General features: G+C 35.8%; 1 protein-coding gene across 2 annotated transcripts in view; it reads right to left on the reverse strand.

The window, feature by feature from the left end:
- Nucleotides 1-1,610, reverse strand: part of cntn6 (contactin 6) — an 87,130-nt gene extending 85,520 nt beyond the window's left edge. Inside the window, exon 1 of one of the 2 annotated variants that reach the window (XM_079883603.1) lies at nucleotides 1,499-1,610. The gene's annotated coding sequence lies outside the window, so the exon portion shown is untranslated. Of the gene's footprint in view, nucleotides 1-1,493 lie in introns of both variants that reach the window. The other variant, XM_079883604.1, reaches the window with a different exon arrangement.
- Between the last annotated feature and the right edge of the window lie 4,390 nt (nucleotides 1,611-6,000).

Below are 6,000 nucleotides of genomic sequence, written 5' to 3' on the forward strand. Positions count from 1 at the left end.
CTATATCAATACTAATAGTCAACAGAAGGAAACCAGTGTAGTGCATGCTCAGTTTAAACTCGCAGCTTTGGTAAACGTGTGCGTTGGTAGGGGGAGGCTGATACGTTAAGAGTTATCTCTCTGGAAAGTTGCTTTATTAGCAGATGTTAGCAGAAGGTTATACACTCAACACCATCTGGAGACATGGCAAGGGAAGCTGCTGTACTTCAATAATCTACCATACAGAATGACATCAGACATACAGAAAAAGCAAGTGCGCACACTCCCTTGTCCTATTCATTATTTATTCAGCTTCTGGTATTTATACTCTTGGGAATCTCAAGTATTCTCTCAGAAGTATTCGGAGCTAACATTTTAAGGGAGGCCAGGAAGTGCTCTATGAAGGGTAGGTTTTAGCAGAATAAAATCACATCTGGCTTATTTATTTATTTAGCATATTAATGGATAACACAGCTGGTATCATCCGAATCAGCAGGTTCTCTTATTTAATTTGATACAAAACATCCAAGCGTTTCACATAACTAGGAATATAGCTGATGGGGAGAGTTGTAGCACTTTTCAATACATACAATACATCAATTGATGATTTCACACAATGGGACAGTGAATACAAACCTTTTGTAATATGATCACACATACACATCTGTGATGTTCTTAGACTATGTTTACGCAAGCTACAGATGTGTTCCTCTATGGTCAGAGTTACAAGTAACCACTGCAATCACCCTAACATTCAATAGCAAAGTGTAACAACCCACCTGATCTCATAAAGCAGAACATTATATTCCAAAATAAGACATTGGGGTTCACACAGGACGTGTTCCACCTGCTCTACTTTTAATCATGTAGCCAGACGTCTCTGGCAAGTGCGTCGCGTCTCGCGTTATTCCGGTTTTTAAGGAGCTAGTTCACCATTCCTTTTTTTACCATACTGTGAAAGTGAGTAGAACGAGGATGCAATTCAGCGCGTGTTCCAATTAAAGTAATACTGGTTTGGAACGACGCGAGATTGAATAAACGATAATAGAAATCTAATTTTGGGGTGGTATGTCCCTTTAAGACAGTAGAACTGTAAAAACAGTTCAACTTTTAAAAACCCGTCTTGTGAACGTTGCGCGCCGTCTTGCTGCAAGAATGCGCCGTGTGTGACGCATCCCATGTCGGAGACGCGCACAAAGCACTGTCACATTATTTCAGAATGCTAATCTAACAAAACTTAGGAAAAACTCAGCCATGCATGATTCATAATTCACAAGGTCCTTAAATCAACGATATATAATACTATAGAGTAACGTGAGGAACGTAAGTGTCCTTCAGGTAAGTGATTCGCAGAAGTAATACAAATGCACAAGACGCCTGGCGTGCGTCCCCGTATTCCCGCACCATACAACATAACCAATCAGATAGACGCTTTTTTCAAATATTTAGATGTACTGATCATATCATTTATCTCTGGATAAACACATTGCACCGATGAAAGCGGGTCGTCTTACCTTACCTCAAGCTCGGTTCCAGTAGCGGCAGTGAGCGGAGACAGTGGGGAGAGATGTGGTCTGCTGGAGACACAGTGAGGTCTGCTGTCCGAACTGTTGCCTGTCTCCTCTCAAAGCGCATGTAAGCTATTCTTAACTGAACGAAACCCCTCCCCTGCTTCACACATGATATTTTCAGCTACATTGTATTTGGGAAAGGATTCATTTGTCCGAATCCATGCTTAAATGAACTACCTGTGCTGTCGAGATGTTTTGCTAGTCTTAACCTGATGTAATTTTTTTACATCTGTCAGGGCTGCGGTGTCAAAATATGGCACGACTCACGAGGTCAATGTTTTGCAACAAAGTATCTTTCTGAAAAGAGGTTTATTTCAGTCATAGCCATAGCAGGTTAAACTGTATAATATATGTGTACATTAGTGGCTCCTTAAATGCATATAAACTTTGCCCAAGTAGCCTAATAAAAAATTAAGAGGCTCTTATTTGGCAAACACCCCCATACAATTGTTTTGCAGTTGCTAAAGGTGTAATAATGTGAACATTTTATTAGATCATATTTTTGATCAGATTACTATACTGTTTGAGTTCAGTAATATTTTTTTCTTACAAAAAAACAAAAACTTGTATCAATCAAAGAGGATTAAATTGATAAAGTGACAATAAAGACATTTATAATTTTACAATTAAAAAAAAAAAAAAGTTTGCTTAAAGGGTTAGTTCACCCAGAAATGAAAATTCTGACTGTAATTACCAATTACTCACCCTCATGTTCCAACCCCAAGCTTCTCAGTTCTCGCGCATGCGTCGTGGCGCTCTCGTAAACTCTCGTCAGAGGCGAGGCCCACACAGAAGTCGTTAAAAAGTATTCTCGTCGCTTGATAAATTTAAGGTTGAGCCACTGTAGTCACTTGGACTAAAGATGTTTTCTGGGCCGACAGAATGAAATTACCTAGAAGCCTATGAAGGAGTGAGACAGCTCTCAGATTTCATCAAAAATATCTTAATTTGTGTTCCGAAGATGAACGAAACTCTTACGCGGTTGGAACAACATGAAGGTGAGTAATTACTGACATAATTTTCATTTTTGGGTGAACAACTTTCTATTCATCAAAGAAAAAAAAAGAAAAAACATTGATAGCCTAATAATAAGAAATATGTTTTGGGCACCAAAAACCACTTTAGCATAAATTTAAAATAGAATTATTGATCAAAGAAATGCAGCCTTGGTAAGCAATAAGAGACTTCTTAAAAAACTTAAAAAAAATATTACCAACCCAAAACTTTCAAATGTGTATATGAAAAATATGGATTATTATTAGTAGTAGTATATAATATAACTCATAATAATTTTACTGGGTGACAATATTTAAATACAATATATGTCCGTGCCCTTTATAACAAAATAATCAAACCAAGTGACAATTATTTTAAAGAAAAAAATAGCACAAACACACTTTCAAGCAAAACATTTCACTTGTGTGAACTGACTTAAGACATCCACTAAAGATCACCTTAGGACCATTGGTTAAAACTAACTGCAAAAGTTAGTTGTGTGAAAAGGTTTATCATCAATTGTAATAACATTCAGACATTAGGTCTGACTTAAGTATCCAAAAATGTCCAAATAATTTTGGGGTCACTGTATATTCATATAGGCTAGTCTATATATTGTTTCAAATGTAATCTACATTTTAAATTAAATGTATTTATACTGATCTGTTCATTGCCTATGTTACTCACTCATTTTAGTGTTATCTAATATAAATATACTAATAGGCCTGTATTTGAAAGAAGTCTTAACTTTGCTGCTCACAACAACAAGATACTGAAACTACCTTTCCATGGTTTATTCTCTTGAAAAGAAGTTACAAGGCTGTCTGGTTTCCTCATTGTCTTTCAATTCCAACCATCATTAGCAACAAACTCTCACAGTCAGAAACAGATTTCTCTTTAGTACTTTTCAATCCTCATAGCAGGAAAAGAGCTGGCATGAGGGAATTTGTCTCTCTTTTTTTTTAAACTTTCTTCCACCGTAATTGTGACCTTTTCTGATGGGTTCTGTACCCTTTCCTGCAGACAGATGAGGACCCTTGCAATCTCCCAAACGTGTGGAAGCAAGCAGATGGCTGGCTAATTCTTTTTTTGTGTGTGTGTTTGCTACAAAGGCTAGGTATAAAAGCACATAAAAGTAATATTAACATAACAGATTATAACCTGAAGGGACATGTATGCAAAGAACTGTCCTCCGCAGGGTATCACTTGAGCCATGACTGTTCGCATATCAATACTCCAAGTTCCCCAGCGGAAAAAAACACCAACGGAAATAGAAAGGATATGGCAAGGATACCGCAAAGCTCGATTTCATTATCTACAGGGAAAGACGGGAGAAAGAGAGAGTGTCAAGAGTTCCAGGAATATAAACTACACCCAGGACAAATATACAGCTATCAGACACATTCATACAATTAAGATATTCGTTTCATGTAATTACCACAAATTCCGGTGGGACACCGAGCGTTACACAATGAACTTCCTGATACTGCTGAAGCTTGCAGATGAATGACTGGCTCAGGAGTGTTATATGATTCTGAAGGTTGAGGGTGAAAGTGACTTTTACACAGACTATATGGCAGGGTGTTGATTCGGCACATTATTTTACTTCGCTATGATGTTTATCGCCTATCTGGCCTGTTACTAAAAATGACAGCCGGAGGTGGGTGGAAATGAACAGGCTTTGGTCAGTGGGCGATTTTGTAGCGCTTTTGACCGAAGTTCTACATTTTAATAACCAACCGGGACTCGTTTTATTGTTCGCCACTGGGTTTACAGAGATGTACAAATTGCCATTGGGATGCAATGGACGCTTTTTATTTTGAATAGTCAACTCATAAATGTCTAAATAGTGCCATATAACACCAAGATTTATCAACAAGATAGAGAAACAAGATTTTTAAGAAATGAGTCATTTTATTCAGCAAGATTAAATTGATCAAAAGTGAAAGTAAATACATTTATAATGTTACAAAAGATTTCCATTTCAAATTAATAGTGTTCTTTTTTTTTATCAAATAATAATTAAAAAAGTGAGCATAAGAGATTTTCAAAAACGTTTTACTAAATCTTACTGACCCCAAACGTTTGAACAGTATTTTGCCAAGTCTTCTGAAGCCATACTATTGTCACAATTTGGTCCACAATTAATGACGAAAAGAAAAAATCATAGAGTAACTTGACCCTAGTGAAAAAAATGGACTAAGTATATTTGAAATACATTTATTTTATGCTAAGTATACTACAAATACATTTACATATTATGTACTTAATATAAATACCCTGCACTTGCACTTTTGGTATACTTAAAGTCTGCTAAATTGGAACAACTAATCTTGTACTTAATGTTCTTTAGTTGTCCGGAAATAGTGCTGAGGTCCAACTAAAGATATACTTTAGTATATCTGATTGTGCTAAAGTGGAACTATTGCAAATTTAGGTACACTTTAAATATCTAGCATTTAAAGACTGATATTAGACAGATATCATACTATCCTTCCTTACTAATAGTGATATTAAACACATTTTAAGGCTTAATATTAAGAAATGTGCATTGTACAATAAAGAAGTACTCCAAATAATTATATTTTTTTTATCTGTAAGTCTCAAGCAATGTGTCAGTAAAAATGTTAATGGACTTGTAGTATACTTAGTATGAAATAAATGTATTTTAAATACATTTTGGTGTAGGTTTTTTTTCACTAGGGTAATTATTATAGGGTAAGCCTTTTTTTTAAGGCTTGCAATGATCATTACTGCATTGTCCCTCTGTACTCCAATTAGTGCATTAACTTTTTTAAAGTGCCATATTACCATCCCTTTGTTCTCCTGTAGCTCATTTACACTCAGTATAGCACAGACACATATAGAGTCACGTGTCCTGTCATCAAACTCCCCTACGTGTCGCTTGGCAAACAGACTCTTGACACAATCATTCTCTACTGAGAAAAAGGGCCTCAGTTAAAAAGTAAAAAAAAAGACTGACCTTTTCTTTGCCTAATGTGACAAGATGCATCCTTGTATAAATGTCACAGTATATCATACAGCTCCAGATAGGACTTAGAGCATCAGCTTTATACGCGTACTACTTTTAAAGCAGTGGTTCTCAAACTTTCAGATCATTGGTGTTAACAATAGTAACAATAGCGTTCCCTCTATTTTTGTCCAGCATTGTTCAACTTGAAAACAAAAGCTTATGAGAGACATTTTGAATAAAAACAATATTCCTGTTCTTAAAATGAATGCGTAAAACACTAATCCGTCCTAGTGTGGCCAAATAGAAAGAACTGCAATATCTGCATTAATGTTAATATGCAATTTTGGCTGAAATTTCTTTAATTCAAACCCATAATCACTAAATATATTTCATAATATGGGGCCGTGTGGTTTATTGAAATTCTGCTTTCTAAATGCAATTTAAATTAAATTGAGCATATAGATGCTTATTTTGAGAGTA

Source organism: Squalius cephalus (genome assembly GCF_949319135.1).
Source record: "Squalius cephalus genome assembly, chromosome: 10".
Classification (NCBI taxonomy): Eukaryota; Metazoa; Chordata; class Actinopteri; order Cypriniformes; family Leuciscidae; genus Squalius; species Squalius cephalus.